General features: G+C 41.4%; 1 protein-coding gene and 1 long non-coding RNA gene across 5 annotated transcripts in view; both read right to left on the reverse strand.

Moving 5' to 3' along the window:
* Positions 1-25587, reverse strand: part of KLF7 (KLF transcription factor 7) — an 87265-nt gene that overhangs the window by 21153 nt on the left and 40525 nt on the right. The window lies entirely within an intron of this gene.
* On the reverse strand, positions 1732-25297 carry LOC129146654 (uncharacterized). 2 transcript variants are annotated; one of them, XR_008553637.1, is made up of 5 exons: positions 25281-25297; positions 14564-14645; positions 4413-4485; positions 4196-4227; positions 1732-1769 (listed from the first exon to the last, which is right to left on the reverse strand). It is a non-coding gene; the product is annotated as an uncharacterized LOC129146654 (long non-coding RNA). The 2 variants fall into 2 exon arrangements; XR_008553638.1 differs by having other exon boundaries at positions 25250-25283.

Below are 25587 nucleotides of genomic sequence, written 5' to 3' on the forward strand. Positions count from 1 at the left end.
ATGAAGAACAAAAATCCTGCCCTGCTCTCTGCAGTTATGAAGATTCAGTGAACCTACACCTGATAGTGAGTGGTCAATTTCAAAGGCCCAAATGAATGAGAGACCAGAGCAGGCTCTGTCGCCTGTGTGCAGGGCAAAGGCACAGGCTTCTCCGTGAGACTTAAACTGGAGCCTGGTCATTGCCACACTGAGTCACTTCTCAGGCCCACCCTGCCCTAGCCAGGAAACACAGGATCATGCATACTTTGGGGCCATATTCCATTTTTCATGACTATTAACTTTTTCTAGAACATTCCTTTGGAGGTGAAATGTTAGATTTTTAGTGAATTTGTATGAAATGTTGGAGGAAGACTGTGTTGGTCATGAAAACTGGCAACCACTCCTGATGCTGGAATAAGTACAGCTATTGGCAGTTAGAATCTCTGCAACATGCGACTTGTGATGCCAAGACATGTGTTTTTCGATATCATAGCATGTTTCCTATAAGCCAAGGTCTATCACAGGATTCCCAAAGTCAAACTGATCTTGTAATTAATTAAAAATAGATACAACATTCTGTTATTTTTCAGAAGACTGTGGGGGTGTAACGACTCTCCTCCCCCAACAAAACAAAATCCCATAACTCTTAGATATTTTAGTGATTTTCAAAGACTGTAAATTCACTTAAAAATTTAAATCTCAGGCCTCCCTGGTGGCACAAGGGGTTAAGATGCAACTTTTGAAGCTGTCCACAGCCACTGCAGCACGCGTTCGATCCCTGGCCAGCCAGGGAGCTACCCACATGGCGCAGCAGACTTCTCCTGACTCGCCAGCTGCTCCCTTCAGCAGTGTACTTACATCAATCTGCCAGTTCTGTTCCTCACTCTGTCTCTGGTGAGTCCTCTCACTCCCCACACCTCTGGCCTGTACCCCATTTCTTGTATGCATAATAAAATAAATCTTTAAAAAAAATTTAAATCTCAAGACTTGTACTTCAAGCTATATATTCTCAAGTTGTGACATAGGTAAGTTAAGACCTTTTGGGGAAACTAAATGTTTCCCTGACACAACTTCTTGCATTTTTTTCCTTACCTTGTTTTTATTCTTTTTGTTGTTGTCATTGATAATAATTTTAAAAGTTTTTTAAATCAACATTCTAGAGATATATCCAAAGAAAGTTTAATGTCAATTGGGAAATTTAGGTGTATTTTGGTGATTAGCAAAATTACAATGAGGTTAATTAAGAGCTGAATTTGAAGAAAGAGTTGTTAAAATATTCATCTTTTTCCTGGCAAGATAACTACATCATGTGAAATTATTTGAAACTAATTTGTAGGACATTTCTTCCATTTAGCAGTAAAGATATTAATCTGTAAACCAGGTTCCCACATTTCAAATTGATGTATTTAGGTTTGAATTGGATTGTTAAAAATATGAATTTTAAATTTATGACCTATCTTAATTTTTTATATTTAACTGTAAAGATGGCCAGATTGCAGAGGACACAGGCTGAAGTAGCCCATTACTGCAACAGTAACCAAACTATTCATTTCTGAATCACCTTTAAAAATTCCACATTAAGGGTGTAAGAACTGATTAACATGTTCCAAGCGCAAAGTTAATATCCAAAAGTGACACCAAGCCACTAGTTACCTCTAGTGCAGAAGTGTGTCCTTCCAAAGTAAACCAGCACAGAGCAGCAACCCTCCCCCAAATTCGCCAGGTTTCAGAAGCTGGCAACTCAGGTGTGCACATTCAAGTGAGTACGGCAAGGAACTTATTCTTCTTCCCTGGTGGGTAACAGAAAAAGAATGCCTGTGGAGCACAGTCTTGAGGGAGGGTAGACTTGCCTGACACCTAGTAGTGGAGACCAGGGTTGAGCTGAGGGCAGTGTAGGAGGAGTGGGTACCAGAAGTCACGGAACAGGCTCAGCGTGGAGGCCCGGCAGAGGTGCGTGAGGGAGTCTAAAGCCACCTTGCTGCATTCAGGACCCTTGGTCCTGTGGGTAGTCACACTGGCACACAAGAGTTGATGGGGTGTAATCTATTGTGCTAGACACACCGAATTTTTCTTTTTCATGAACAAAAATGAAAAAATATAAACCAGATTCATTTACTATTAGGATGCAGGGTTAACAATCTGCTTATATGGGGTATGTATGAAAAGAGATAGACACATGGTGTAGAAAACTCACAGGAGCCGGGGACTCACAAACCACTTAGATCTGATTTCTGAAACTTTCACACAGTTGGTGTCAGCATCCTGGATTTTTTTCTGAATAAGTTAATGCTAATATTAATTGTTATTTCTTGATTATACAAGTGCAGATGGTAGAGAAGTGCTAGTATTTTATATGGCAATCTGCCCTAAAATTAAAAAAGAAAAAAAAGTGATTTTATCAATGCTCAAGAAACCCAAATTGGGTAATTTACATACAGGGAGAGCTGGGCCGTCCTTTTCATATGGAATAGATATAGATCCAGTGCTCTAGAGATTCTAGAGCAAATATTAAATCAGTCAAGATTTGAAACATCAATTTGTCTACATAACTCTCTTCCAAGATGATCAAACACTTTTTTTCAGAAATTGAATTTCCCCATTAGCAACAGCAACTCAAATATGTACCATAGCCAAGTATATAAATTCTAAGAAAAGAGTAAGTCAAGGAAAGGAAAAATTTTAGTTTCGTATTTTGACAAATAACAACCTGAGAAGTTGCTCTTCACACACAAAACCACCTCACTTACATCTCTACCCTCATCTATCCACTGTTCCTCATGAAATCCCTCACTCTCCAATAGCCCTAAGTAGCCTTCTCCAGCCTCTCCCAGTTACTGGGGTGTCCTATTCTCCCAGCACAAGTGTCTCTCCTCAGCAAGCTATAGCATGGTCTTAACTTTCCCTCTGTGACCACTTACATACTATTTTCTATAGACAGTTTGTGCCTCAATCCCTTGCCCTATTTTCCCCTCAAAGCACATGCAAAATGCTTTTAAAACTGGCACATCTTATACCTTCAATTCGATAAATACCAATGAAACAAGATGCTCACTTGCCTCTGGCATCACCCACAGGCTGAGTCTAGCACAGGCTCAGGCACATTAGAGACACTCATGTGACACCTACTAATGAACAGATCAATGACCAATCAAAAAATTAGCTTTGTTACCGCCTCACCTTCCAGATTCATAAACCTTAACATGCATTATCTCTGAAACACCTCATCTCTGTCCACGGGTGAGCAGGCAAAGTCAAATACTTAAGACTTCTGGTCTAGTTCACTGATAGTGAAAATACAGCCACTTCAGTGTGACAAGTTGGAGTCAACCGACATTAATTATTGGCTCTAACATGTTCCAAGCAATGACACTGCTGGAGATGAGAGTGAAAAGGAACGGGTGTCTGCCTGAGAGGAACTCCCAGGCAGGATCCCTCCACCCACCACCACTCACAAACAACATGGATTGATGTGGTAAGTGCATGTGTTGTGTCTATGGAGGGGGCGATCCCTAAGACTCTGGAGGACCATCAGGCAGGTGTGCCAGGGGAACTAAACCTGGATGAAATCTAGAGATGGCTGGGAAGAGGGCAGTGGGCATTTCAGAGAGATATGACAGCACACTGGTTTGTCAGAGCTGAGTTCAGTCTATGAGGAGGAATTTCGGGGATGGGCTAGAGGGACATTAAGATTTAGACCCTGAGGGGCCTTGATGACAAAGTATCTCCTCCGAAAACTGGCCTGGGGGTCAGAGCCCACCTGGGCATGCTTTGTGTTCTCAAAGCCTAGCTTGTGTGTGGCAATAGGACTTTTAAAAAGTACACCATAAATCTTAAAATAAATGAATGAATGAATAAATAAATAAATATTTTCACAAAAATAGATTTACATCTAAATAAAATAAAATAAAAAAGCACACCCTCCAGGAAGCAATTCCCCACCGACTCTGGTCCAGTTGGGTGCCCTTCTGCTCTGCCTCTACAACGTCCTGCAGGAGAGTCTTAACTGTGTTGCTTGAGTGATTTGTTTACATGCTGTAGCCTCACAAAACCAAATGGTACCATCAAGGGCAGTAACCAGGTTTATTCACCTCAGTATTTACAAGACTTAGAATGCAGGAGACATGCCAGGGGCTAAATTAATTTGACTAATGAACATAAGCATGTATGACAAGTCCTTCTGTAAACCTTCCTTTTAAGTTTGGTAAGCTATTCTTACCTTGTCATTCTGCTGTTCTGTGATGGAAGTAACTGGGAAGAAAACACAACAATGAAAGCCACCCGTAGAATCTACATAGACACACACACACACACACACACACACACACACACACAGCCCTTCCCCCCATTTGCAGTCAGCACAAACATAATGACACCCACATATGTAAAAACACCCCCACACAATCTGCCAGCCTATAGGCCTATAGGCCGCTAACCTCAAAATACTTTTTCTTCATCTACTAGACTTATTCTGGAATCGAAATGCCCATGCCGCACAACTTCACACTTCTGACGGGGGAAAAGTACAAGAATATTAAGATGTGGTTACTTTGACCCTCTGTGCTTGTTCTTTTAAGTTATTAGTGTCCCTGTCACTTCATATGATTCCAAGAATGCAATGTTCTCATAAAATGCAAAGTGTAAATTAAATATCCATTCAGAACTTCTGCCATTCCACAGCAACCTGTACTCAGGCAGCTATTTTGACTTTGCAATGTGCCACAAACTATAGAATGTGCTAGGATTTTTCTTTACCATATTACACATTTAGAATTGCAGCCTCATGTTAAAATGACTGCATCACAGGCTAAAAAGAAATTATTCTTAAGACTAAGAGCATAGCAGCAACTGCCAGTTGTCCTTCTATATTCATTCTCCCCTTTTCTGTAATAAGAGAAACCCCACATTTTAGTTGGGCTCATTGCCACCCAGAATAAAGACTCTATTTCCCAGCTCCTTTGCAGTTACATGTTGACATATGACTAAGTTCTAGCTGATGAGATGTGAGTGGAAGTGACAAGTGCAATTTCAAGCTGTACTTTTAAAGGTTGGGACACTCTCCCCTTCCCACTTTACAATCACTGCATGAAAACTAGGTTCTTGGAAAGCAGGCCTTGTGGAAGACATGGTGAATTGCATGAACCTGGTAATTCCTTATGGGTAGGAACCCTAGGCATGGGGACCCGAAGAACTTTGGAAAACTCCGACCACAGCTGCCAGAGATTCTGGATTTTTACGTGAAAGAGGAAAAATAATCTTACATCTTCTTTCAGCCTCTGTTAGCTTGGTTCTGTCACAAATAATTTCATTTGCATTCTTATTCATTCAGAGGGTAACAGAAACCATTGAATGTTTATAAACCATACACGCCCAAATGTCCTCATTTGCACTTACATAAACATTAGTTTGTATATCACTCTCACTTCTTTTATTTGGAAAGGTTACCATAGGTTCTGGAAATAATGTCTCTTGTGTACAAGTATACAGTTTAGTGGAAAACACACACACACATACACACACATGACTAACTACCAGGAGATGATTCTAATCCTAGTTTGCACAACTTATTGTGTTATCTTAGGAAATATGCATACTCAAAGAATCTCATTTTCCAACTCTGCAACATGGATTAATTCCTTCATTGATGCTGACCTCAAACGACTATCTTGGTGTATGATGGGAGATGATGTTGGTGCAAGTGCCCTGTGTACTATGAAGCACAGCTCAGGCTGGGTACAAAATTCCTACTTTTACAAGGTGGCGCACCAACACCTTGTATCCAGATTCACCCTCCTGGTGAACAAAAGGCCTGCAAGTCCTGATTCTAGCTCAGGTGGTTTGAGGTCAGTGCTACAGTGTTAGGAACAGAGTGACTTCTGGAGCTGGTCTTTCATTTAATGATCAGAGAAAACATCCCCAAATCCCACCTGCCCAACTGACAATGTGCCACAGTTTAGAAAACCAAAGGATTTCCACCAAACAGTACAACCCAACACCGTATGGAGAAAAACAGCTCAAAGCTCATGTACTACAAAATATGATGTATATCTCGCCAAGTATCCTATCTCCCCAACTATAATTTTGCCTAGTGGATATATGGACAGCAGAATCAAAGCCAAACGAGATGATATGTTTTCCTTTTTCACATAGATACACATGTGTTGTGAAGACTAAATGTTGAGAGAGACACAAAACATTATGCACAAACCAGACTATAAACTCACCTTTGCAGAGAAAACACTTTGAATGGTCATCCTTGTGGCCCAAGCCCACTCATCCTCAATGAATGATGCATTGTACAAATCCTGGAAAATAAGCTGCTGGCTAATATTCACCAAGTGTTCATCATGTGCTGGGCAGCACAAAACACAAATGCATACTCTCCCCTTTATTCCTCTCGATAGTCCTATAGATATATGCTATCATCTCCCCCCAATTTATGGGTGGGGAAACTGAGGGTCAGAGAATTGAGTCATTCACTAAATTCTCTAACTTGTAAGTGGTAAGTCAATATTTAGACCCAGGTGGTCCAGAGTCCTCCAGAGTCCTCCTACAGACTTCACATGTTTAACACAATCTTACTCTGCCTCTTATTTAAATGCCAACAATTAAAATAGAATAAATGTTTATATTCCCCTTGGAAATATGTTCTGATAAATCTTTCAATTGGAAAGAATGTCAGAACCATTTAGATGCACCCACAGGATAGCAGTTCTAACTTCTGAAAAATGAATAAACAAAGGGATGTCAACTACTGCCACTAAAAGCCACAGATACAAATTAACTTGCTCCTCCATTGCAGGCCTTGTCTCTTGTTCACAGAACAGTACTACTCACCACAGGACCTCTGTGTGGGGGAGGCAGTTATCATCTCAGAAGAAAATGATGCTGCCTATCAACTTGACCAGCATTTTTCCATTTCATTCCCTTTACTTTCTCAAAAAAAAAAAAAAAAAAAAAATCTGTGTCATCTGCACAGCTCTATATATACCAAAAATGCAAAACCCCAAGGCACATAGCAAAGCAAGGGCCTCTCACCTAACTCATACAGTGGATGATCTGAAAGCCCTGCAGAGCAGAAGGGAAGGAAGATGGCTTAGTGTTGCAGTGTTTCCTCAAACTCCATAGCAGGGGTGAGGGGGTTAGGTTCCTGCGAACATCCTCTCTTACGGCCAGTCCAGAAGCTGGGTAAGAGGAGCATCTGCAGTAGATGTCCTCCAGGGAAGACACACAGGATGGGGGGCTGCAGAATCAGGCAGGGGCCAGAACACAGAGCATCAAGACCTGCCCTGTCCACTCAAATAGCCACTAGTTTCACAAGGCTCCGCAGCACTTGAATGCGAACATTCTGAACGAGATGTGCTCGAAGTGTAAAACACACATCTCATTTCAAAGACTTGAAAATAAGTCTGCAAAATAATTCATTGATAATTGTTTATATTGATTACATGTTGAAAGGTTATTTGAATATACTGAGTATTAAAATTAATACAAGTGATTACTTTTTAAATGAAACTGCTAAAAAGTTGTAAATTTATACATGTGGCTCACTTTACAGTTCCAGTGCACAGTGCTAGGAAGGATGATGCTATGCAACATAAATCAGGAGAATGATCAATACCGGATGGTCTCACATATATGCGGAAGGCAGAGAAACGTAACAAAGGGTTAGCTGAAACCAAACCAATAATAAACTCTTAACATCTGACTGCAAAACCCAGGCAGACAGAGAGGGAGGCAGGCAGGTGGGAGTAGGGGAGGGAAGGAGCCCAGAGGGTCACGTGGAAGGAGACAGGCAGGGTGTGAAAGTACACATTTGTTGAGGTTTGAACCTATAACCCCTGAAAGAGGTACAAAGATGTAAACCTACTTTAGCTCAACAAACATAATTTGGGGGAAAAATAAAGTGGTGAGAACCTGAATCCCTAAATCATACAGTATTGTAAACCAATGTCACTTCAATTTTAAAACATTACCAAAGATTTTTTAGAAAAGAATTTGAACTGTATCTTGAGAACAACGGTAGCCACTCTGAGTTTTTAAGCGGAGGCATCACATGATCAGATTTGAATTCTGAAAACATCTATCTGGCTACAAAATGGGGTATAGACAACAGAATGGAAATGATATGGGGTGACCCCCTAGGAGACTCTGCCACAGTCTGGGAAAGAAGAAAGTGACTAGAACATAATGACACCAACTCTGGCAGCAGAGCCAAAGAGAAGTGGACAAATACAAAGTAGAAAGTGATGCCCACAAGATATGAAAATTGATTAAGGGAGACACCAAAGGGTGCCTTTCAGGGGTGCCTCCCAGAGTTCTGCAGTGAAGACAGTGGGTGGGCCAGCCAGCATTCACCTTGCAGTAATAATGCATCCAAGCAGAAAGATCTATCAAGTTCTCCTGGGCCACAGGAGCCTGCCTGCATGAAGCTCCCCTACAAGGGGCATGACTCAAGGAGGCTCTGGGTACTTGGAAGTCAGCACAGATACCCAAGTGCTTTCCTTCTCAGGAGCTCCCAGAGCAAGCAACTCTACAAGCTGCCACGACAAGAAACACTTTGGAAAAGTGTCGGGAGCCATGGGGCTAACTGCTGCAAAGACCAGGAGCTGGGCTGAAAGCACAGCAAGGGGGGTGGGCTGTGGTGGAGGGGGTGGGGGAGTCTTTGCTCCCAGGCCTCTTCCTGGCTTCTGACCTAGGAAATTTCAACAGAAAACAGGCTTTAGAGTCAGACCCAGATTTTAGGGTCAGCTTGGCCACTTATTAGCAGAGTACCCATGGGCACCTTTTTTCTCCTCCCTAAGTCACCACCTACCTTGGGGGGAGCCTGGGCACCGACATGGGGCAGTATCTGTATGCTGTAGAGGGAGTGCCAGAAACCTCAGCTGATAGAACTGGGCCGCTCTCCTCCATGGCAGGTCAGTCAACATAAGCCCTCAGGAGGGGACAGCAGGTGTTCCAGAACCTTCAGATGCATCACCTTCCACAGGTGGAAGCGTGACAAATTTCAAGAAATGCTGGGCAGGTCTGTTACACAGAGAACCCAACACCCAGCTTGCTGCTGGACAGGGGAGGGACACTGCTTCCAGAACATGCATTATCATGAATAATTAAAGCGAAGCTCAGCTTATCAAAATAAATGAACAAAGGATGCCTCTGACATAGCAGCCACATTATTTTTTTTTTTTGGGGGGGGGCGGGTTTCAGGAGACTATTTTCTTCTCAGTTTCTGGTTGCTTCCCATTGAGCCTCTTCAGAGGCCTCCCTATCAATTTGGGTAAATTAGCAAGCTTCTCCTCCGTATGGAGCTGTAGCCGTAAATCACAAATATGAGTGTGTAAAATTATATAGCATGGGCCCAGTGTAATAATAAATACATTTATATTTTATAACAGCTGTTTTCTCCACATTCAAGCCAGCTCGCTGCCTGGCCCTAAGGGCTCCCCATGCTCCCCACCCGACCTGAGTGCTGTAGTCTTGCTTTGTGTGCAGTTTCCTGCCTGCTCCGCCTGAGCTATCTGCCAAACGCCAGTCAGCTTCTCTTTGTGCTGCGGCAGGCCAGGCGCCCCACGGCCCGGCCCTCTGTGCAGCCCGGCAGACACACAAATGAGCAGGTGACCTTTCAAACCGTGTCAACACGGGCCCTTGACCCAGAGACCTCAGAACTTCAGTGGTTTCACTGTCTAAATCAGCCAACTGAAAAGGCCTATGTTTGCACGATGTGATTGTGTTTACACAAAGATTTAACGCTTCAATAGCGCAAAAGCTGTTCAGTTAATTTTAATTATTGCTTTATTCTCTTCACAACAGATTTTTAAAAAAATGTTTAGCAGGGAGCTGTGGGTAATTGATCCCAGAAGCTTTGTGCCTGTGGTCCTCCTAGCCTGGGCACTGACACAGTGGGAAGGAAACAGAAAAAGGGTTTCCAGGAAAAGGCTGTTCTTTCCAGGCCTGCCTTTGCTTATTACACATTCCTTGTGCAGAAGACCGGCACCAAGGAAAACCTCAAAATAATTTCCAAGATTTGGCTGTGGAGGGGGATAAAGACACACAGGTGGGTTAGAAGGCATTCCAAATGTATAGTGGCCAATTTAAGCAAGCAAAAGGTGAATATCAAAAGGGGGTGGGGGTTTGGCCAATGATAATGATTGGTTACAGTTATCTCTTTGGCAGAGAGAATAAATAAAAGAGGAAAGTAAATTTGAAAATAAAATGGTATACCGGTGCACAGGATCAACCAAGAAAATTCTTCATAGGCAAAGAATTCTCCAAAAAGTAGAACCCTAGCAGTCATGTGAGTTTTGCCTCCACCTCCCAGGAATCTTGGTGTGAAGACCTTTGCTTCCTTCAGCTCTCTGGAAGACAAATGCAAGAATCTGTCCCTCAGAGTTCCCACCAATCCTTTTGGCAGGATGTTAGGATGCGCCCTTCTTCCTCCCTGTGTGTCTCATGAATACTGAGGAGTGCTCTGTATACAGAGTAGCAGAATCTTAACCTGAGTGTGGGATCTTCGTCCATTAGGGGATTTAAAATTCCTATACTGGCCAAGTATTCTTTTTTCCTTAAGACAATGAATGCATCCATAACTATCCTCCAATTGTGAGACCAAAAAATGACAGGACAAAACTGTCTTTAATTCCCCAAATGTCATCAAAATAAAATAAAATCACAGGAGTATTTGTTCTAACTCACATAGGAATGTTCTGGTATAATCGAGATAGGAATATACAACTTACACACCAAGGTCCATCCATTAATCGCTTCCTCCAACTTCTCCCATAAAATACCTCCCTTTGGGTTTTCCAGGTCAGTAATAAAAGCCCCTGCTAAGGGGTCAGGGAGAAGTTTCCATTTATTATTTCTCTCTACAAATTTTCTAAAATATGCAAATGTATGAGTGCGGAGATATGCATTTGCTTGCATCTTCAAAACCAGTTTTCTTTCCTAAAGTGGGAAAAAATAAGGAAGTTCAAAGATTCTTAAATTCAATCGAAATAGACACCCTATGGGATTAACTAAGACAATCATTCAGTTTTCTTACCTATTCTGAATTTGTTGTCATCTTGGACAAGATAACTCCATGCTACTTAGGCTATGTATGAAATAAGTGGGATAGCAAGTAGTAAGCCATTTATTTTGCTGAACCATATACATAATTTAATTCACTTTATTTTCATTTAGAGCCCCCAAAAGAAATAAGTGATTTCTAAAGGAAAAACAGAGGGGAAGAGGCCTTGTTCCAGTTCAGCAGAGAAATCTTTGAAAAATCATTTTCTAAGCTTCAGTTTCCTCATCTATAAAATGGGAATAATGACACTCTTGACCACACAGGTAGGTGAGGGGTAAGTGAAGTGAATGTATGTGAAAGCACTGGGTAAGCTGGAAAGCTCAATACACATGATATCATCATGGCTTACTTACTTGGCTAACCCATTGCCAGACTTAGTAGTACTCAACGGCCTTCTCAGTCCCAAAGTCAATCTGAGCAGGAACACCTCAGCCTCCCTGCCTCAGCCCTTGTGCTCTGGATGCTGAGGAAGCAGACACTACATCTGCAGCTCATCAAGACAAATATTACTAATTCCCTATGGTCTCCAACTAAGGTCCGATAACACTGTGATCCCAAACATGGCACTTACCATGACCCCAGGAGGCCAGCCCAGGAATCGAAGTCTCTCCAAGTGGCAAAGGATAAGCTAATCCGTGTGAAAGACACAGATGTCACATCCTCCCCATAGCCGCATTCACATGTATGAGAGGAATAATGTCAGCAGTATTATCTCCAAACAGCAAGGACAATGCCACACAATTATAATAAATATTGTCCATTGTATCTTGGGGATGACACGTCTGACAATGTTATTTTCTATGGATGTGGATGTAGCTGAAAGGGCCAATGCATAATTCACATTTCCTGACAAAATGCAGGCATCAAGCATGTGTCCATTCGAAGATGCCATTTAAATTATTTTACCTGAGATGGCACCGTTCTCTCTGAGAACTCAGTATGCCTCACAGGGCTCTCCTCATGGTGCTGGTGTGACCCGGCAGAGTGCAGGATAAGAAATGCCCTGAAGTAGCAGATACCACAGCCATGCAGTTTTCCCAATAAAACTATTTTCTGACTGAAAACACTCATTCTCAGTCTTATTTCTGTGCTAACAGTCAACCTTCTTTTTGCTACCAAGGAAACAATTGTTATAATTTACTAAGATTGTTGTACAGGAGAGCACAGGTAGAGAGATAGTTATTGCCCAGTGAGCTAGGCCCATTTCCTGGCTAGAAGCCTCCCTCCCACACACCAGCTTGGCAGCTCATGTGACTCAAACCCTTGCCTCAGCAAAATCTCCAATTTACAGATCAGGGGCCTTCAGCAAGAGGGGAGGGGGTCTCGCCTGTGAAGAGGCACAATCACCAACGTTAAATCTGGAGAGCTACATGCCCAGCAGAAGTGGAGAGATGTCCTTCCTCTAAGTTCTAATAGAAAAATAAATTATGAAATGTTTACATTTAGTGAATTTTTAAACGCTCATAAAAGGGAAAGCAAGAACCTGGCTGACTGAAAAGGATAAGGCAACATTTTGCAAGTGGTACAGAGGAACCCACAGAGAAGGAGCCGGGGTGGCATGAGCCAGATGTCTCAGCCCCAGCACCGCTGACATCTGGGGCTGAGTGATTCTTTGTTTTGGGGCTTGCCCTGTGCACTGTAGTATGAAGCATGTCTGCCCTCCACTCACCAGATGCCAGTTGCAACTACCTCCCCTCCCTACAAAAAAAAAATCTGACAACCAAAAATGTCTGCGGACATTGCTAAATGTCCCCCAAGGGACAGAATTAACCCAAGTTGAGAATCACTGCATTAGGCAACTCATGACCTCACATTTGTAGAGAAGTACTGGGCTAAAAGGTTTGCTCACACACATAATGGTCTCTTTGGCCATGGAGAGGAGGCCGCAGTGTCCCTTTGTACAGTCGTGTGACTTTCATGGTCCTGGTGGAAACACATTAGCCTCACAAGTCCTTGAAGTGTCAGGGAAGGCCCTCCGAAGAGCACCAGCGCCTGTGGGGAGCAGATGCCACTCAAGGTGCTGGCTGCAGGGCAGCAGCGGATGGGCTGGGGGGCTGAAGCCAGCTTTGCTCAAGCGCAGGCCTGCATCTACCCCATGAAAGGGGCACCTTTTCTTGATCTGCACAAAGGCAACATATAGGTCAGCAGCAGCCCTGCTGTGCCACTAGCATTCAGCAGATTCTTCTTTTTCAGGACTGTCAACTGATTTAACTCACAGAAGAGGCAATAGTTTTGCATGGCCATGAGAATTAGCAAAGCAGGTTTTCACAACTGAGGAGTATCAAAAGGGTGAAGAAGCCACATGGAATGTCTCCTTTCCTTAACCCCCCCAAACATGTCTGTGTTCCCTCTATTGCTTTAGACATAGAGACAGTCAAAGAAGAGAGACTTGTTCTCCCAGAAGAGCACAATGAGAAGAAGCTCTGACATGGCACTGGACTAAGCATGACTGCTTCAGCCTTCAAAGACCCCTGCTTGCATCTCGCCAGTCTTACCAGAGCTGGAATGCAGACACCTTAACCACACCCTGTGGCGGGTGAAGAGTGCTGGGTAAGACAACACTAGGACTGCACTGGACTTTTCTCTCCAGTAGACAAGGGACATGTGGACACTTGCTATTCTGGCAAACTGCCATCAATAAAGACTAAACACTCACACAGTCAGAACCACCATCTCCCAAAGTCAGGCTATAACACAAGTCTAGCGGTGAAGGAATAGTCTGTTTCTGATGACTTCTCATGATCAAATGTTTAGCCCTGCCATGGAGGAATACTTCTGAGGATGAATGGAGAGAGCAGAAGTAACATTACACCTGCTCTGTTGTTACCTCTGATAATCAGGTTTATTTTGCAGTCTGAGCAATCCCAATGTCAAGCTGCTGTCCTGTGATCTATGGAACACTGCCATGGTCTCTGCATCGCCCCAGCCCAGCTTGAGGCCCTGCACCTATTTTAAGGATACTTTAAGCATAAATGATTTCACAGAGTCTGATCTGATTTTACCATGGCAAGGCTTGTTGCTCAGAATGGAGCTTGCTTCCCCGGCTTCACTTTTGGTAGGCGATGCTAGACTTCATTAAGTTTGGGGAAGCAGGGCCAGCCATTAGCGTCAAAGAAGAGTCGCTGTTTCTAACTATTTCTGTGCACAGACACACAACATGCTGCGTTTTCTCAATAAAACAACTCCTTCCCAGGGGGAAGTGGGTGCTTCTTCAAGGGGCCCCAATTTACATGCACTTTCTCCACCATTTAAAGTGAAGCCACCTTGAAGCATCACTTTACTTCTGAAGAATCCCTCTCTACACTTCCAGCAAGAATTTTTAAATGAGGAAATGGAAACCTCTACTTAAACAGGAGATGACAGCTTATATGGAACATAATTACACACTTTTTCAAATCACAAGATTGATTTCAGGTTTATTTTGTAGCCACATTTGTTTGTTTGCCTTAAGGAAAGGAACTGCAGTATGCAAAAAAGGCGTTACTTTCATGTAAATGCAATGTACCCCCCCAAAAGTACCTGAGACACGTGCTGTGCACCTCAGAGGAATAAAACCATAATGGAAAATCATCGGGGTCTAGATGCTTCCCCTTCCTCCTTCCTAATGAATAAAACAGATGGAAAAATCCTGTACTTGTACATCTAGTTCATTTGATTTCTTACTTTATATTCTATACGGTATCTAAAAGAATGGCTACAAAAGAATTCAGTCCATTTAAGAGATAAAGTGGCAGTATCCTTAAAATGTTGCAAATGTTGCCTTGTTATTACATTAGTAATTTTAATGTTTGCACAAATTCTTTTGGCACCCTTATCAATTTTTGCCAGTTTTTTCCTTAAGAAGACTAAGACCATTATTTAAGGGATGTCCTCAAATGTATTTCTTTTAAACTATACTCATAAGGCATGCAGATAAAAGAAAGACTTCAAGATTCATTCTAATGTGTTTTCAACTTAAAGGATTTAGTTGAGAAAGCAGGATGAGGGGACGCAGGTGCCAGACATTGTGTAGAATTTGCACTTATGCGCCATTAATTGCCAGCATATCTTCCTTTCCCTTTTTCTCCCCTCCCCCCAATAAGTCCCTCTGGAAAACAGCAGAGCAGCAGGCCCAGACTGGTTCCCAGCAGCAACACCAGGAGCAGAAGTAGCCAATTAGCCTCCAGAATACAAAAGGGAGGGGGAGAAAAATGATGCAGTTACCTAGCAACCAGAAAGAGCAGAAACAGCTGTGTAGCAGGCCCAGGCTGGTACCCAGGCAGAGACAGGATAGCCAATTAGCACACTGTATTTAATGCTGATGTGGTTTCCTAGTAACAGGCTGTACAAGTCTGTCTGTTGCATTTTCTCCCTCCCTTCCTCACATTTTCCTCAATCATGCACAGTATTACTATTTGCCCTAATTACTGTTTCTCCACTGCTTCAAGCGGCCATTATTTTGTCCCCAGAGAAATTGGAAGAACTGAGAAAAAAATCTTCTGTAATGACAGTATTTAGTTTCAAATTCAGATTAGCTGTAAGCTTTGAGATACTAAACAACAACAACAAAGAATGAAAAAACAAAAAAGGCAGCAAATCACCTTCTGCCTAAATTTATCAATAGCCTATGGTACCTTTCCTACATGTAATATTTACATACAATGCAAAAAATATTTAATAATGCATACTGTCATTCTTCCATACACTATCTTTTTGAACAGGTTGAATCCTCTGTGTACTTGAATTTATTCATATTGATTTTCTGACACTCTCTCCTGAACAGTAGGAACATAAAATGTCTTATTACCTATATCAGAGAAAGAAGATGTATCTTTTGTTGCTCCTTTTAAAATACCAATACTAGTTTCAACAGGCTCACAACCAATTGAGAATTCAATATGAAGAACCATTATTTCCTTTCAACAGTAGGAGTTGAGAATGGGTGAAGAGTACTGTGGGCCCCCTAATAAGGGGATTTAAGCCATGTTTTAAGTTCATAATCAGGGCAATTAATTCCAATGATGTGACATTAAACCACATGAACACATGAAATGAAAACAGAAAACTTTTAAGCATAACCACTTCACAGCTATTCTAGAACATTCCCTGCTGAATCTTTCTGTTCTTGTATCAGAGTGAAGCTCTTCTTGGATCTTCATTCACTAGGGCAGATTATATAATTATAACATTTTTAGGGCAACCATTAGACTCCCAGAACCTCTCTCATTACACTGGCCTCAACATTAGAACAAGCTGTAGTCCTTCTTACAAAGTATCCCTGATCTGAAAATAGCCGGAGCTCCAGAGGAAGACATCAGACACCATAACACCCCTACCTGGGCAATCCTCTCCCATGAAGGAAAAGGACTTCCTCTCAGCTGCCTCCCAGCTTCCTTCCTGCAACAAAAGGATTGATGGCTGTTGCTGACTTCTGCATGACATGGTTGCAACTATTTTGTCCCAACAAACTTGGACATTAAAAAAATCTTACACTGGTTGCCTGAAAACATTATGCATAACCTTATTTTACTGTACCAAATTCCATAAATTACAATCAATTATTTAAAGGGAAGAGCATATATTTTGAAGGCAAATAACAACAAAATAAGCCAAAGTATATGATTCATAATGCCAGAATAGTTTATGAATTTAAAATTATAAATGCATCTTATTTATTTTGAAAACAAAAGAAAAGGGATCTAACCTAAATGCAGATAACTTTGAAGCAAAGAAAGGAAAAGATGCAAGGTCCAAAAATAAAGGGGCAGAGGAGGGGTCTACCAAGTAGGCCTGGTTTAGGACAAAGTTGGCCCTAAGTCTTATAAGGAATAGATGAGGTACCCAAGTCTTCTAACCCTAAAAATTCATGGGTTCCAGTTCTGGCTCAAGTCACCTAGCTAAAAACGCACAGATGATGAAGGAGAAAGTAAGGTGAACAGAAATATGAAAAGCTTATTCATGAAAATGGACCATGAAAAGCTTATTCTCACTGAAACACTCTTAAATAATTTAAATGGTTTGCCCTCCATTATTTAAGCCAGTCAGGTCTAACACTGGAGACCGAACATGTGGATGTTGCAGGAATGGGGAACAGCACCAGCACTGGTTAGTCATATAAAGAGTACAATTAAAAAACACTTACTTTTGATTACCTTGAATGTCTTGCTTCTACTAGCATTTAGCTTAATAACTGTTATGTCAATATATTACTTTTAAAAATGGTTGAAAAAATAGGTTATTCTTAGAAAATGGAGAAAATCCATTAGCAGGGGAGGGGGAAGGGTGGGTGTACAGGTGGGGATGGCTGCTCCAGCCTCCAAAACTTCCCTTGGTTGCTTTCAGATTCCTGAATTTCCATGAATAGTCTTCATAACTGAAGATTTAAAAACAATGTAAGATGTGACAGTGTTTAATTCTGGCTCATGGACGTATAACCCAACTATCAACTTTGTACTGCTACCAGATCCTTTCTGATGGGGAGGAAAGTAAAGAAGGCAGAGGACAGGCAGTAACTCAGTACAGAAAAGCATTAGGTGTAAGGTTTTTAGGTGATGCAGGAGAAGGGAAGGAACTGAGATTTGGGGGGACAGGTTTGGCGAGAGTCGTCTAGTTTATGCCTATTGGAAAGGGACAAAGAGAAACTGCTTGATTAGAAAGAGCCAGATTTTCTGCATTTGGTACCTGAGTAGCTTGGCAGAGTTCTGAGTCCTGAGACACACACTCCCGTAGCAGGTTGGATTGCAAAGATTCTGTTTGCTTATCAGAACCAACTTTCCAATATAAAGTTTGGTTCCTCATGATTCACTCTCAAGCTTTGAACTGTGATTTCTATAAAGTTCAAAGTGGGCATTTTTTAAATAAAGACTGAGGATTTTACAAATATTTTTTCATTTCTTCTTATATGTAACTAATATTTTTTAAAAAGAGAATTAATCCAAAATTAAAAAAAAATTATATATGATTTTCCTAAAGTCCTTCCCCCGACTCCTCTCCAATTTAACTAAAATTCTATTCCATAATTGTTTCAACTTCAGGAGACATAAGAAAATTATTGCCACCACCAATGAATTTCTATAATATCATATTAATCTGCAAACTTTACAAACCTCCTTTTAATTTCCCTAAAAGATGCTGATAAAATACATACAGAACAACCATGACCATCATGGTCATCAAAATTCTTATTACAACAGAAACAGATTCTGTACATTATCTATTTATTAAAGAGGATAATGTTTTTATTTTTATTTTATTTTAAAGATTTATTTATTTATTTATTTATTTATTTATACAATCACTGGGTACAGTCAGAAGCGCGGGAGGGTTAGAGAGTGAATTCTCTGGAGCAGAACAGGCAGAAGGACCGAATTACACTGCTGAGGGGAGCAGCCGGTGGCAGGAGAGGTCTGCGCCCGCCATGTGGGACCCTCCTCCGGTGGCCGGGGAGCAGCCGGGGATCGAACTGGCACTGCAAGAGGCCGCGGGCAGCTTCGCAACCCAGCGCTCAACCGCTGCGCCACCGGGGAGGCCCAAGGATAATGTTTTTAAAGCTCACACTTGGCCTCTCCAATACCATTCCTTCATCTACAGACTTCTTGTCATCCTTCTTTTTTCTGTCTAACAGAGTGGGCCCGACCTCTAGATCTTCGAATTTAAAAAAACTCTTATTACTTCCACTGCCTTTCAAGTAAAATTCCTCTTTCCTTCTTCCTACCCCCAATCCAGGCTATATCTTCCTTTGAGATTAAGCTGCAAATATAATAACTTCATGAAACCATATTTTCAGGCTTGTGCATCAAAAACCAAAGTCTCACAGATGGGGAAAGGAATAATAGGTGATCAACAAATATTGTTTGTGATGAAATACTATTTTTTATGCCTTGTCCTTTTCCCCCATTCTTATCTTAACATGTTTATTTTGTGACTACCAATTATCCATTAAAAGGATATCTAGAAGCAACTATAAACCAGAGACACAAGGGGCGAGGGAGAGGAAGGACTAGGGTCAAAATAAGGGGTGGAGGGTGCAATTGTATGGGGAATATAACCAAAATGAAAATGCATACATTGCGCAAAAATGATGTAAGAATTATATAAAATAAAATATTAATTAAAAAAGATATCTAGAATAGGCATCCCACAAAGTCTACATTTATTACCATATTATAATGTCAAAATAAATGTGCTTGCTGTGTGGATGAATTTAAACCATTCAACCCAATATATGTTTACCAAAATGTATCTTCATAAATGCTGAGTTAGCATGTTGCTAAAGTATCATGTGGTGAAGCTCTAAGATTTTCCTGAATCATAAAATTCCTCCATCAATTATTTTCCACCACCTCATTTTATACCCCTCCTTTCAAATGCTTTCTCTTAAGCTCCTGAATATGCTAAATCCAAACTACCAAACCCTCCTATTAAACTTTCTCCACCTCGTGAACTGAACAGTTAACCCTTATTCTAGTTTCCATCCCATAATCGGGATTTAATGAGTTTCTGCCTCAACACATGGATAAACTTCATTAGCAGCCATGTGTCTCAGCATATTAAAGACCCTTTAATGTCTTAAAATTGCCCCATTTCAGTTGCTATTGTATAAATTCAAAGAAATTTTATCTATAGCACTGAGAAGATTGAAAGTGGTCGCTGGGCCCCCTACAGCTCTGGACTGAGGTATTTAATTTTATCCTGCTGGTATGCCTGACCTTGAATTAGGGCTACTATTTATATAAATTAGTGTATTATCACATTGGCATCATTTGAAAAGATGAACAGCATCAATAAACACCCTGTCCAGAAAGAGAAAAGCAACTTTTTATCTCTGAATCATCCATGCTGCTTCTGATCCGTAACAGGAGCCCCTACTCCCCTTAATGCCGTGTCTGCCCCCCCTTCTCCCCAAGGCCCTTGCTTTCTCCTCCGCCAGTCACTCTGCCAGTCACTCTGTAGAGTGGTGCCTGACATTCTCAGGCACTTAGTACTCATTTGTGGAATGACTGAACAAAGTAAGAAGCAAGACCATCTACTCAATAGAATGCAAGTCTAAGAAGCAGGAGACTTGGGTCAAATTTTAATTCTGCCAGTGGCAGATGGTAGAACCTGGGCTAAGTATTTTTACAATTTTTAGTCCTCAGTTCTCCCCAGCTTTGATAATGCTTACCTTTCTTATTTCATGGGAGTAAAGTACTAGCATTTGTCATTTTAATGAATGAATTGTGGCTGTTATAAGAAATTCCCTCTTGAATCCTAAAGTTAAAATAGGTTTAAGAGTAATGACCACAATAATAGCAGCTATTGGAGTAACAATAATGGCCCTGGAAACGGAAGACCATTCCTTTGTCATTTCCTCTTTCTGGTTCTTAGTCACTTGATGAGGCACTGAGTTTAAGGGCCCTTTCAACTTTTATCTATTTAGAAGACACTTAACATAGTTTTCATTGTCAATTTGTATTTAAAATTTAAGTTTCTCATTTCCTCTTAATAATGGGTTATTAAGAAAAATATCTACTTGACTTCCTTTCCCTTCATTAGTTAGCACAGAAGAGCCCAGACTGGAGCAAAACTATTTGGTTAGAATCTTGGCCCAGTCAGTATCCTAACAGCCGTGTGATATTGGTCAAGTGATTTGAACTCTCTGAGCCTCAAGTATATCTGGAAAATAAAAATAATACCTATGCCATTAGACTAATATGAAGGTTAAAAAGGATTGATATTTGTAAAAGACTTTGAACAATGCCTAATATGCAGAAAATGTTTTGTGAAGTATTTTAAAATACATTATTTTGAAATTTTAAATAACTTTCATTATATGTATAAAATAAATACTTTTGCTTGCATCTTAAACATATACTCATCTTTTTGTTTGTAATATTTTTAGCCACCTTTCCATTTAAAAACAAAGGGCTTCCTAATGCCTAATTAAACTTAGAGATCTTGCCACATCTTGGTATAATAAGACCTGCTCCAAAGCATATACAAAACACTAAGTAAATTGCACATTGTATTACTGTATTATCTTTCCACCTGAAAAGCATCTCTTTCTGTCCTTTGGTGCAAAATCTAGACTATCCTTTCACTACTCATGGGTTAGGCTAATGCAATCCCAGTCTGTAGACAGAGCTCTCCAAGTGGCCCATGTGAGAACCTGGCCTGGCTCTTCATTGTGACCAACAGCCAACGAGCTCATTACTGGCCTTTGTCCTGATTTTACCACCATGACTCACACAGTTAACAGTGTAAATGTGGAATTCTTTTATAGGAATTTCCTTATTACAAAAATCTGCTCACTTTAACACAAACCACCATTTCAATCACAGGAGATTTTTTTTCCTTCTCAAAGGTGATCACAAAGAAATATGGAAAATAAATCTTTCTCTTACTGCTTCAAACTACAACAGTTTAACTCTTTTTTCCTGCTGAGCATAATAAAGTAATTTTTTTAAAAATTGGAAGTGAGATTTTTCCCTTGCATCACAATGTAAGGACGATTTGATTGATTCCAAGAAGATGAATAAAACTATGATCATAATGGTTGAATTGAGAAAGAAAAAATGTATTATACAAAGACCAGAAAACAAAGTGGGAGAGAAAGGTCTGTAATGACTTGGCTGCTAAAGGACATTTATATGCTCATGCCAGCACTAAGTGCTCTTCCCAATGAATAAACCATATGTCCAATTTTATATGCTTCCTTTCACTGAGATCCTGCTACTTCCACAATATTCCCTTTGTCCCAATCCCTGCCTCATCTTCTATCCTCAGTCTGGTTTCCCCATCCCTAACTTCACTTCTGTGGGCAACCAGTATTTTTGCCCTAGCTACCAACTTGAGCATCTGCTACCTTAAAAAATATATATCACCTCATTGCCTAACATCCTCCAGGGCAGAAAATGTGAAGGCTTCAGCATCCTCAAAAATCAGATACAGAAGGGAGGGGGGAGCAGGAGGGAGGAAAGCACATCTTTTCATCTCAGTAAATTCTATCTATATAAAGATTAAAAGAATAACACTTTAAAAATTCTTCACTGCAAGCAAATTCACATTATCAACAATGTATTGTCTTTCCTATGCATAGTGGGAACACATTTTATTTTATTGCATTTTGCAACCGTATCTCCTTTTCCACATATTACCATATAGAAAAGATGTAGAACATATATAACTTTAGAGAACAAAATGCCAATATTTCCCCCTTTCTCCTGATGGTTTTATCATTTTTTTTTTCTGTCCCGAAACACTCCTCCCACTGAGAGATAAGGAAATAATTTTACTGAATTAAAGCGAGCCCTGTATTAAAACAGCCTGCCCAAATCCAACTGAGCTTGTTTTTTCAAACTTCATTTCAACATTTGATCAGCAGCTCTCCCCACACCACTCACATATCAGCAGTTTTTTCTCCAACATGAATTCCCACTGCCATATACCTTTGCCCTCAAGCTTTTACTGGACCATTTCCTTTATATGTTTGCACTTAATTTGATTCCATCCTTCATGCTTTTTTCATTATTCTTAGTTCATCCACACCACATAAATTATCACCTTTGTTTTCAATTCCCCATGTGCCCCATTCGCACCAATTCCAAATAAATACTTCTGATTCTCATCCATTTAATCCAAATTAATTCATAGTCCCTCTCCCCATCCTTTAGCCCCACATCTACCTCCCCTCTTGTCTCTTTCTTTAGCATCTAGCTTTCCTTCTGGCTTGTCTCTGAGGAAGGTTTGACAGGCAAAATGCTTCCAGTGGACCAAGGTGATTGCTTCTCGTGTTGTCTTAGGAAAGTCATGTCCTACATCACTGCCAACTTCATGGGCCAGTTTCACTCTCCGCAACTGGTGCCATGATCATGACTCCCCCCACACTGGAAGTGTGGGGGTGAGAAAAGAACAATTCTTGCTTTGGGGTAGTATTTAATTTTGACGATCTGGCTTATTTCTAGTTTACATAAGGCTTGTTTTTTACATGCAACCATCACTAATTAATATCAACAGCAATAGTAATAACCACAACTAACACCACTGCTCTCTTTAATGAGCTCTTGTGATCTGCCAATTATTTTACACATATTTACTCAATCTCCTCCCCCCCCAAAAAAAAATGCAGGATGTAGACACAATAATTTTACAGATGCAGAAACTGAGACTCAGAAAACATAAGTAACTGATCCAGGTCATAAAAATCCAGGAAGTGGCAGAGCAAGAAGTCAAACCCAAGTCCACAAAGTTCTGTTCTTAACCACTCTGCAGTATTGCCTTTCTAGCAATGTCTGATACTTCCTTGAGTAAGTTTCCTAGGGGACGATCTTTCCGCTTGGTCTACCATAAGGGAAGTGGTTGCAGGTGCTGGAAAACATGAGCTCCACCTTGCTAATCACCCTCAGCAGACAATGCCCAGAGAACAATACATCAAATAACACATCACTTCCAAAGAGTTCTTCTGACATTGTTGTTGGGAAGAAGGGATAGGAAAAAGAAGAAAATGCTCTGGACTCCAACTCCAACATCCCCAGAGTTATCCAGCCTTCACAGTAGGCAGAATATATCCTATCTCAGTGTCAATAATTCAGAAATAAGTCCATAATCATGAATCCTATACTCCCAACAAAGCTCAACATTCTTGTCTCATCCTGCTCTCGCTGGTTTCCTGGGGAGAACAGGAGATGAGTCAGACTGAAGCCTGGGAACACTGCAATGTCTCGTCATGACTCTATTCATTGACTTTATAAAGAAAAATAAACAGAAATGACCTCCAGGACAGTAACTGTGAGCAGAAGACCTGACAACAGAAGGAAGCATTAGCCTTGGACTATGTGGAGTGGGGAACCAACACTCAAATCTGAGAGGAAACCACAGCAAGGACCTGAGCCCGGGGGCTTCAAAAATTATGTTTGGTTCCCCACAACCAAACAAAAGCCACATGGGAAATTAAGCTTAAAATTAGAGGACTACATGCCCAAATCTTGTGCTGTAAGGAAGCCGTAAGTTTACCCTCCCGTGGGAATAACTTTGATGTTCAAAATGGTGATTTCTTCTAGTTACATATGAAGCATCCTGTTTCAAGAAAGTTCTTCTGGGGGCCTCCGTGGTGGTGCTGGGGCTAAAGACAGCACTATCAAACTATCGCCAACCACTGCAGCATGAGTTCGATCCCCAGCTGGCCAGGGAGCAACCTACATGGCGCAGCAGACCTCTCTCTTGCCTCGCCCACTGCTCCCCTCAGTAGTGTATTTCAGCAGATCTGTCTGTTCTGCTCCCCACTCTGTCTCCGGTGAATCCTCTCACTCACTGCACCTCTGGCTTATACCCCAGTTCTTGTATGTATAAATAAATCTTTAAAAAAACAAAAGGAAAATTCTTCTGTAATGCAACAAAGACATTTTACAGGTAACCCACTCCCCGAGAACATCAGCGTGGAAAGGGAACTAAAAACCACATTGTCTGGCAGTTGTGGAAAGGGAGGCCCAGTGTCGGGAAAGGACTCTGCTCCTAGTCACAAAGCCAGTGAGCGGCAGAGTTAAACCAGAACCCAGGTTTTCCTAATTTTTCAGTCAATGAACTTTGCAGTGCAACTTCCCTGGGTGGCACAGCCCACGAGCCACTCCCGAGCATGAGGAAGGTACTGGACTCTCACCAGACACCACTTCCCAGCTCAGATCCAACCACCCATTTCCATCACTCTCATTCTGAGTGCTTCCCTACCCAGCGTGCAAGCAGCACACGAGACCCACACAGGCCGGGCTCATCTGCAAACCACCGACAGTGGTGATTGCGACTAGGATGCGACCACCAAGAAGAGACTCCCTATTCTCAAGCTTCCACCTCAAAGCAGAGAACAAAGATCAGTTTCTAAGAAAAAGCCAAACCCGTTCTTCTCTCTGTAAACCTCACTCTTCCAAATTATCCCACTGCACCAGAGATCAATATGATTCCTGGGAGTCACCACAAAAGTCCCGAGTAAAATATACAATCCCCGTCAGTCCCCACCCGCCCTTACCACACACATAGCAATGTAATCACTTTAGCAACTTCTCAGTAACAAGCTCATTAAAAAGCAATTCTGCCATCTCTCCATAAAGCACGCGCCAGAGAACAATGCAAAAGAGGAGATGCCAATTAATTATAGAATGATCACATCTAATGAACTCTGAAACCCTCCTGCTGTTGGTGACTTTGATGAAAAATCAGGGATGCTGGGAAAATAGTGAATAGGGACACTCCAGCTACCTTGTTTAACTGTGAATTCTTTCTAATGTACCTGCTCAGGTGCCAGAGATGATCAAAACTGCAGAACTACACTCAATGGCAGGTGTCAGGGAAGTGACAAGTGCATGCATCACAGAGGCTGTGAGTCACCCTGTCAGCGCCCCATTCAGTCATCTTCAGAACGGCTGAGTCTACCCTGTGGTTGGCTTTGCCTCTGGAAGTATCTCACAGCCACCTGGTCACAGACCCATGTTCTGTGCTTGGGAAACCTGGAGCTCTTAAGGTAACAAGTGAGTCACTCTGCCACCCCGTTCAGGCCTCCCTGCCTCTCTATCACCTCCTAGTCAGCACGGAAGCCA

This window comes from Talpa occidentalis, unplaced genomic scaffold (genome assembly GCF_014898055.3).
Source record: "Talpa occidentalis isolate TD23 unplaced genomic scaffold, MPIMG_talOcc4v2.1 talOcc4.3, whole genome shotgun sequence".
In the NCBI taxonomy this organism is placed as follows: Eukaryota; Metazoa; Chordata; class Mammalia; order Eulipotyphla; family Talpidae; genus Talpa; species Talpa occidentalis.